This window comes from Saccostrea echinata, unplaced genomic scaffold, assembly GCF_033153115.1.
Source record: "Saccostrea echinata isolate AGI-Se365-2 ecotype Australia unplaced genomic scaffold, CSIRO_AGI_Sech_v1 ptg000015l, whole genome shotgun sequence".
Lineage (NCBI taxonomy): Eukaryota > Metazoa > Mollusca > Bivalvia > Ostreida > Ostreidae > Saccostrea > Saccostrea echinata.
In genome coordinates this window covers 9,293,463-9,303,895 of record NW_026889764.1, presented here as the reverse complement: position 1 = coordinate 9,303,895, position 10,433 = coordinate 9,293,463, and positions in this window count along the sequence as shown.

Sequence of the window (10,433 nt, the reverse complement as noted above, 5' to 3'; positions counted from 1 at the left end):
TACATGAGTACCTATATGTTTCCATCATAACATTTTAACATTTTAATCTTCAACAATTTTCTGTTAGAAAATTGTCATCATTACAATAGTCGTTGATATCAAAGATTAGAGTAAAGGTGTTTTCTCATTTTAACATTACAATCATACAAATACAACTTACTTTTTGTTAAAATTAACTTTTGATGGATGATATATATAAATACAATATCTGTTAATATGTATGAAGACGGTTTACTATCATTACCTTACCCCCTATCGCTTCCACAAACTGTTATCTGCATTCAATATTCTATATACTTATGCTAAATGTAGGCTAGTGGAATTGAAAGTTTCAGGGTTTCCGTTAAGGATCCAAACACTTTTTTCCATCTGATGATAATTTAATTCTGGTTAAAACTGAGAGACTATTTGATTGGATTAAGAAAAGTATAACCTATGTTGTCTCCTTCACAATATGAGAACACTTGACGTTATATTTAATTTTAACATATTAATGCCATTTTTGTGGACAAATCTTTTAATTTCCTCACTTAATTGTTGGAAATTAAATTACCGGTATAACTAATTTAATAATTCTGGTTGTGAGGCGCCAATTGATTGGATGAAAAAAAGTTTATATCGTATGATCTGTGTACCCTATGCCCTAGTATTACGTCACAAACATATCACGCAATGGAAATGAAAATTAAAATTTTAATTTGTACATTTTTACATTTGTATGCAGTTATCGAAGATAATTTGTCTAAATTAAATTATAAATTGAATTTTAAGGAATAAGTTATATTCGTATAAACTAGGTTGAAAGTTTCATATTGAAGCAGTTTATAAATTGCCCCAACCTGGTATAACTTGTTGTATCTTTTAAATCCATGAATTTAGTAGTTAAACAAGTAATATTTTATAAACTGGGGTTAAAACAGTATACGTCATTAAAAAAAAATGATTCGCGGTTTATAAAGCATAAACTGCGACCCCAGTTATACTAGTATGATTGGGTAACTTTGGATATTCATACCTTAAATAATCAATAGGTGTTACGCATTTAAATAAAAATCAAACTTTATAGCTAAAGTTATGTATGAAATACCTTTGAAATAATTTTGCATGAGCAGTGATTTCTCTGTAACATTCCTTTCAAATAATTTCTAAGTTTACATCTTTATGAACAACAATGATGATTTGTTTTTCTTAATAACATGTACTTAATACTCTGAGAGCCAGATGGCGTCCGGAAATGAAGAAACTTGAAACAATATTGCAGTCGAACAGCATTACTTTTAAGCTTCATTAAACTGAGGAAACTTGTGTGATTGAATTAAATTGATTGGCTTGGATGTTATCACGTAAATACGTTTAAGTGAAGTATTTCAGTTTAAAGAGGCTTTGTCCTGATACTATTTAAACAGCTTACAGGTATATTTTTATTGAAAGAAATTAATGACATGTATGCTGACTGAAAAGAATTGTTTTCATTTATTTATTTTTTTTTTTTAGATTGAAATACAATTTTAAATAAAATCGACACAAAAATTGATATCTTCGATGTTGAAATAAATAAAAAAAAATTACACATATTATCTTTTTAAAGATAATATATATGAAAACAGTGATCAAATTTTTTTTTTTAAACAATACGATATAATAAAATGTAAAACTTAAAAAAAAGACATTCTGCCAAACTTGACTAATTTAATTGACCTTGCACACAAGTCTTAACTAGCTAAAATAACTACATGTAGCTAAGTAATAGTACTTATAGCAATATAACACAAAAAGTGACCCGTAGTGTTTTTCACGTTAAAATATGCATACATATGTTTATTGTTGTGACGCTTCTTATCACCTCAGGATTAGCATGGTTAAGTCAGGTGTCCTTAAATTATACATGATCCATAGTTTTGTCATCAAGACTAAAGACCATTTCAGTAAATCAGTGCAGATCGCGCGGAACACGTATCATAAAAAAGCTTGTAATGCATATGCATGCACTACATCTGCACAGTTCCGTGTTCGTATTTTTACAGAAATGTAGAGTGGAGTGTCTATTCATGTCGAGTCTATATTCATGTAGAGTGTATAACATAACCCAGTCACGGTAAATTCAAGTCTAATTTTAGATTCTCATACATCGCGTCACGTCCCTGCAAGGTTAATAAAAGAAAAAAAAACATAATCTGCATAATATGAATTCCCTGCCAAGGCAAATGCATAAAGAAATTAATGGCGTAAGAACCCTAAAAAATAAGTGTTTACCTTGTAGAGGTCTCTCTTTATACATATGTAGTGTCTGTTTCATACTGGCGCGGTTGCAGGTTAACAAAGCATCCGGGAAATACCATACACCTTTCTATAAATAACAACCTGTGTACGTTTTTTGCTGGTTGAAATATTAATCCGGAAGTACGTTTTCTCTATTCATAAACAAAACAATCAATAATTTATGCAATTATCAATTTATGTTAGAAGTGTACTCGGCAGTTAGTCATAGCTCACAGATATTTAACGCATGCCAGAGTCAATGTTACAAACGACAAGCCCCTACCGTATATAGACTGTAAAATGGGTTTTAATGTAAAGTTAAAATAAACTTATTCTTAGAGCCCATTTTTCGGGGGATATCCTACTCAAGGGCCAGTTTAGTTTTCCGGGGAGGATAAATTAACAAGAGACCCAAAGGCCTTAACGGCCACAGGCGCGTAGCCAGAATGGAAATGATGTGTACGCAGAGGAAGGCAGGCCGGGATGGGGTGGGGGTCTTGAGCCCCCCCCCCCCCCCCCCCCCAGTGTGTCAAGGGCTCTGGTCAGACACGTAATATAGTTTATGCCAGCCAGGAAAAAATTACAGCTTTAAAAACTTTGACAAGCAAGGAAGAAAGAAGTCAAATTTGGAGTCCTATTTCTTGTGGGGTTTTTTTTTTGGGGGGGGGGTCCAACTTTCACAAACCAAAGTTTATTAAAACATTACCAAATTACCATGATTTAACAATGCTACAAGAAACCGTGGGGTCCACCCTTTCAATGTACATTTTCAATAGTAAAAGGTTAGGTTTGAAAATAAGCTGGGGTGGAGCCCCCCCCCCCCCCCCCCCGCGATACTATGTGTCTGCTGATGAGGGCCTAGATTTAAGCTCCTGAGTTTTACCAAATATTTCATTCATTTCTTGCAAAATAGAAATTGGGCCATTTAGCTTTTATTTAGGAAATAAAAGACATAGTAAAATAAAAGACATAGTAATATTTATAGCAGTGAATACTTTTCGATTTAAATTAATTTTAAATTATCATGGCTGTATGATAAAATTTGAAATTCTAATTTTAAACATATTTCTTGGATGGTACTGAGATTTTTTTCTCCGAATAATTCTTTTTTTTTTCTTTTTTTTTTTTTTGAAATTGATGTGTACGCACTTGCGTATTTGCGTATAGGCAGCTACGCGCCTGGGCCACCTGAGTATAATACAACACTAAAGGATCCATAGAAGTTTAAAACAAAATAAACTGACAGATGAAGCTATTTTGTACTAGAATTTCAAAAATACCTTGATCTTCTTGGGGTCCTCCTTGGTTTTCCCAAGTCTTACAGGAATGAATGCAAAATATCCAAATAAAATGAACACTTTCCTAGTGTGTAAGATATGCAATATATACAGATATGTGTTTTGTACTTGCCTAGTGCTACAATTAAGTACACAAAGAGAGACTTGGCTATACGACATGGCTATTTGCCAGTATTCACTAACTACAACATGTACCCTAGTCACCCTATCTCTCTGATTACTCGAGTGGGGTCTGTCAGCTAACATCCGCAACTGTACTCGGCAATGCTGGTACCAGACATCCATGACTGTACCTGCTCACTAATATCAAATACGGAATGTCAGAGTAAGTTTTTTTCCGGATTGTTCAACGTATTTAACTATATGTTGTTAAGTATTGATTGTTTTTTAATGAAAAATACGAATATGGAGGAAAGAAAATTTCTGATTTCCAACAAATCTACTTTATGGAAGGCTGTAATCGCCAAAAGGTAACGATAACTGGCTTAATGAATATATAGAGGAAACTACAATTATGTAAACTTGACTATGCCTAAATCCATTGTATGGATCGCTATAATCTCTAAAAAGTAAAATTTACTACAGCGTAGATTTTGTATATCTATGACTGTATACCTGTGCCTGATATACAACATCTGCGACTGTACCTGTGCCGTACATACACACTACCACTGACTTAACCCGCGCTTGATTAATAACATCCACGACACGAAATTCTGTGGATTTTCTCCGATTTAGATTTAGACTGAATTCAATCAAAGCGCAATTAACGCTAATCTTTATACATGTATTACCCATTACAGTGAAACCGAGACAAACGATGTCAGCAGTGATTAGGGAAGGATCCAAAACTTTTACAGATAACCGTGGTGTGCTACCTGAAATATGCAGGGTATGGTATTAAAATAATTGATCATATTAAAGGAAATTACTGCTATAATTGTCTATAACATCCGAAGAAAATATTTGCATAAGTAAATATTTTTATTAGATCCACCTCTCTAAGATTCTGCAATCAATTGTCTGGAATCAATCATAATTATTGAGCACGTAGGAAATTGAAATCATGCCCCCAGCCCCCCCCCCCCCCCCAAAAAAAAAAATAAAGACCTGACTCATATTGTTCTCTGAACATAAAGTTTTAAAGCTTTAATTTTAAATCTGTAAAAGTTTTGGATCCTTCCCTAATCACTGCTGGCATCGTTTGTCTCGGTATCACTGTAATGGGTAATACATGTATAAAGATTAGCGTTAATTGAATCAGTCTAAATCTAAAAAGGAGAAAATCCACAGAATTTCGTGTCGTGGATGTTATTAATCAAGCGCGGGTTGAGTCAGTGGTAGTGTGTATGTACGACACAGGTACATGTACAGTCGCAGATGTTGTATATCAGGCACAGGTATACGAGGGGTGATCAAAAAGTTTGCGAACTAATTGAATTACTTCCGTAAAAGAAATAAAATGAGGTTTCAGTGTTCATTATTTTTAAAAGTAGTCCTCTCCGATTTTAATGCACATCTGCCATTGTTCTGCCCATGCGCGAATCACGTGATCCAGGCGGTCACGTGACATGCTCCGTAGCGGTCTGTTCACAGAAGCTACAAGATTTTTCCGAGTTTTATATTTCTTACTATGCAAGTTATACTTTTAAAACAAAAGCAGTCCATCTGTCAGAAATTGCCACATCTCGGCAATAGGATGGGTGGATAAGGATATCCCTTCCCAGAATTAGCATGGTGACCATCCCAACTCGAGTCCTATTCTCGGGAGCGTCGTTTATCCAATGTGGATAAAGTATGGGCGCCTTCTTTTTTCCATATTTCCTATGTTTAAAGTCTAAAGTAAACGATATTTTAAGGATTTAATAATTATATTATTGTTAAGATATTCACCTATTATTTTAATTTTAACTTGGCCATCTTTCATAATAAATTGCTCAACTAAGGACACATCTTTTCCCCGGCTTGCTTTCGCTGAGCAACAGAACAAACATCATTTTAACCATCTCCCTGCATTCACTAAAACAATCAATCCAATTAATGATTGAACTTCTGGTAATGTGCTATTCTGGTAATATAAGGTATGAACAGACACCGTTGGGTGCATCAAACAGAATTTATTCCAGACAGGAAAATTCAGACATGGCGGGTAAAAATACAGAGTTGACAGGGACAGATAACCCTATTTTCATTATTAGATAAGTCGTACCATTGCTAGATAAGTCGTACAACAAACATAGATAGAAGTACATTACATCCCCCTCACTAAAATTAAAGACAGTTTTTGGTCACTTAACATACAGATACAGAATGTAAAAATTTTAAAGTTTCAACTGTTCATGGCAAGAGTCTGGATTTTGTTTCAAACACTCAAAATAAACAAAAATAATAATAACACTAAGTAATATAGCAGAACTTGTGTTCTGGCAGCTGCACGGGGATTATTATGCCCCAAAGCACAGTGCAAACTGCTAACTAGACATGCAACCAATATAAAAAGTCACTAACAGAATTATTTACAAGCACTTCACAAATCAAGTTTCTCTGGAGGTTTAACGATTCATCCAGATCTGGTTTGGAGTGCATTTTTGTGATTGGCGGGTTTGTCACTGACTTGGGGTGTAGCAGTATTTTCTATAGTAGGCTCATTGGGACCGCTGTCTTCCATGGGCATGTCCTGTTCATCCACTTCATCCTGGGGATTTTCACTTGATTTGTGGAGGTGAACACGATTTCTGCGATAAAGTCTCCCTTTGCTTTTCACTAAATAAGATCTTGGTTTGTCTGTTTTCTCTACGACAATTCCTGGGGATAAGGACTTAGAACCAAGTGTTTCCATTCTGACTGTTGTTCCATTGTCTAGGGGTGATAACTCCTTCACATTTCTTCTCCTGTCATAGTAAAGTTTCTGCTTGGCTTTCTGTGCATTTAGGTGTTGCTTTACTTTTCTGAGGTCGTGTGTTGCTGGTTTAAGTATATCTTGTGATGCTGGAAGTGTGTTTCTAGGTCTCCGTCCCATTAATAGCTGAGCTGGTGACAGATTAATGTTTTCTAGAGGAGTTGTTCTGCAAGCTGCTTGTCGTCACACTTTGTCCATAGGCTTTTTATAGTTTGTACTGCTCTTTCACCCTCGCCATTCGAGCTTTGAAAATGGGGGCTGCTTCTTTCATGTTCAATTCCAAGCTCTGTGCAGAAGTTTTTGAAGTTAGCTGAGCTGAATTGTGGTCCATTGTCTGACCTGAGTTTCCCTGGAAGTCCATGGCATGCGAAAACTGTTTTCCTGGCTTCTGTTATTCCTGTAGTTGTCTCTGATCTGAGTTCTACGGTGTCAATGTATTTTGAATAGTAGTCCACCAGAATCAGGTATTTCTTGCCTCTGAATTCAAATACATCAGCTCCAACATGAGTGTATGGAAGATCTGGAGTTGGTGTTGGCATCAGAGGTTCTCTGTTTTGCTGTTTCTGATACTCTGCACAAGACGAACAATTATTTACAGCCTGTTCTATGTCGGCATTCATGGCTGGCCAATACATGACCTCTCTGGCACGACTCTTTGACTTGACTATTCCAAGGTGAGACTTGTGTATAAGGTTAAGCATCTCTTTCCGCAAGCTGGGTGGGATGACTATTCGACTGACCTTGTACACAATGCTGTCAAGAACGGATAACTGATCCCTTGAGTCAAAGTACTGTCTGACTTCATATGGAGATTCATTCTTTGTGTCTGGCCATCCTGTTTGAATGGTGCTCAAGAGAGTTTCAAGTTCACTTCTTGTTGATCTCTGGATTTCGGAGTATTTTTCAGGTGTTATGGATAACATACAGACCATATCTGCTTTCTCAGTCTCATCTTCACCACTTTCCGCTAGGTAAGCCCTTGACAGAGTGTCTGAAATGTACATCGTAGTTCCTTTCCTGTATCTGACAGTGATGTTATACCACTGCAGTTTTATCATCATCCTTTGGATCCTCATAGGAGCTGACAGTAAAGGTTTTTTGAACAAAGTTTCTAAGGGCTTATGATCACTGTACACTGTGACCTCCTTTCTGAAAATGTAGTTGTGAAATATTTGACAACTGATACTATAGCTTGCATTTCTTTCTCAATTTGAGCGTATCGTTTCTCCGAGTCTGTAAGAGATCTAGAACCATAAGCTACTGTGCGGCCTTCTTGTATCAAAACCGCTCCAAGTCCGTCTTTGCTCGATTTGCATTCGATGTCGACCGGTTTGTTCACATCAAATAGAGCTAATACTGGTGGCTTGGTACACACGTCTTTAAGTCTCTGGAAACTTTCATCCTGTTCATGGTTCCATTGAAATTCCACATCAGACTTGAGAAGGATTCTTAGAGGAGCATCCAAATCACTCAGGTTTGGAATAAATTTCGACAAGTACTGGACAAGTCAAAGGAACCTGCGTACACCTTCCTTGTCATGTGGAGCCGGCATGTTTAGTATAGCCTTGATTTTGTCCGGGTCTGGTTTGAGTCCCTGGTCCGACACTATATGGTCCATGTATGGCACACTAGATTTACGAATCTTGCATTTTTCAAAATTCAGTTTCAGATTGTAGTTTGTTGCCCGTTCCACAACTTTTCTAAGTATGGCGTCATGTTCCCCCAGTGTTTCACCTGCAATAGGATGTCATCTATGATTGCAGACGCACCTTTGATTCCGGATATCATGTTGTCCATGATCTTCTGATAGATTTCTGGTGCAGATTTTATGCCGAAGGGTAGGCGGAGCCAACGATATCTTCCTATCGGCGTGTTAAATGTGTTAAATGTTGTCAGGTACGAGGACTTCTCATCCGAATCTGCAAAAATCCTGATTTGGCGTCCAATACTGAGAATATCTTAGCTTTCGGTATGTCAGATACGACATCTTCAATAGTCTTCATGGGATGATGCTCCCGTTTTATGGCACGATTCAAATCTCTTGGGTCTATACAGGTGCGTATCTTTTCTCCCTTTACACTCACTACCATTGAGCTGACCCACTCTGTTGGCCTGTCCACTTTCGTGATGTATCCATTAGTCTCTCAGCTTGTCAACTGCCCTGGGCTTGATTGCTGCTGGGAGTTTCCTTACAGGATGAATAACTGCTGGTACAGATTCGTCTATACTGAGGTGGTACTCTCCGGGTAGTGTTCCTGTAGTTTCTATGAGTTCTGGATAGTCTCTGGATAGTTCACTTTGTGCACTTTCTGTAGTCTCAGTCACAGCTGATATCCTAGTCTGCGAATCAGGGTCGGCTTTGTATATCAATCCAAGAGCGACTGCAGTATCACCACTGATGATATTCTCTTGATCTAAGTCGACCACTTCAAAGTGAACATTGGTTTTACGATCACGGTAGAAAACCGAAAGAGTTACTGATCCTATTGGTTTGATCTTATGATTGCTGAATGACTTAAGAGTCTTGTTAGAATTCTCGAGTTTGCATCCTCCCAAGTTTCTAATTTGAGCAGATGTGAGTATGTTAGTCCGTGCTCCAGTGTCTATCCTGCAGCGAACCTGCTGATCTTTGATACGGAGATGAACATCCCAGTTGTCATCCTGAGCAGACTTGACGGAAGTACACATACTAATGGTAAGTAGTTCTTCTCCCTCTGACTCTGTATCTCCCTGTACTGTGCTGACTTTGACCTGTTTCAGCCGACGACGACACACTTTCTTCCAGTGGTTTCGCTGTTTACAGTAACTGCAAATAGTTCCTAGTGCTGGGCACTTTCCACGTTCATGTTCCAGACCACAACTTGAACAATTTGGGTTGTCGATTTGTTTAGAGTGTTTTGGTTTTCCGGTTTTAACACTTTTGTTGCGTGCCGCATAGATCTTGGTGGGGTGTTTCTTATGTGAATGAGAGTCTATTTTCAGTACTTCCTCTCCTCTCATTAATTTGACTTGTGCTTGTGACAGTTCAAACTGTTGTCCAATTTCTATGGCCTTCTTAAGTGTGATATCCTGGCCTTGTTCTAACATCCTCTCTTGCACTTTCTTATGTCTGACGCCACTAATGATCAAGTCAATCAAAACGTCATCATTATCCGCGTAATCACAGTCCATAGCTAAGATTTTGAGATCCTTAACAAAGTTATCAAAAGTTTCGGCCTCTTTTTGTGTTCTTTGATGAAGTCTGTATCTTGCCATTCGCTTGTTTTTCTTGGGGCGAACGTAGTTTTCTAATTTCTCCAGAATTTTCTTTGGATCGTCTTCATCGTCATTTTCAAACACAAAAGTTTTGTACACTTCCCTACCTTCTTGTCCAATCCACATGCCGATCCATCCTGCCTTATGTTTGGCATCGGATTTCGCGAGTGGCCCTTTGAAGATGAAACCCACGTGTTGCTTGAACCGACAAAATTCCTGGTACAGATCTCCGGCTTGCCAGTCGAATCTAGGCTGATCGAACAGAAGCGTTGTCAGTTTGAGTTTCTTCTGACACCATGTGATATTCTGGTAATATAAGGTATGAACAAACACCGTTGGGTGTATCAAACAGAATTTATTCCAGACAGGAAAATTCAGACATGGCGGGTAAAAATACAGAGATGACAGGGACAGATAACCCTATTTGCATTATTAGATAAGTCGTGCCATTGCTAGATAAGTCGTACAACAAACATAGATAGAAGTACATTACAGGTAAGTCTTCTGTCTTCATAAACATTGTACAAATCATCATATTCTACTGCGAAGGAATTTCCAAGATATACGTTAAACTTTACAGCCGTTCGTTGCTCGAGTATAACTGAGTCAACCATTTTTTGTTACAAGTCACCTACATATTGACGTCATTTTTATATTGTGACGTCACAAACACGGAACAAAACATTATATAACATCTGCTATTTAGAGAACATGTGTATGGC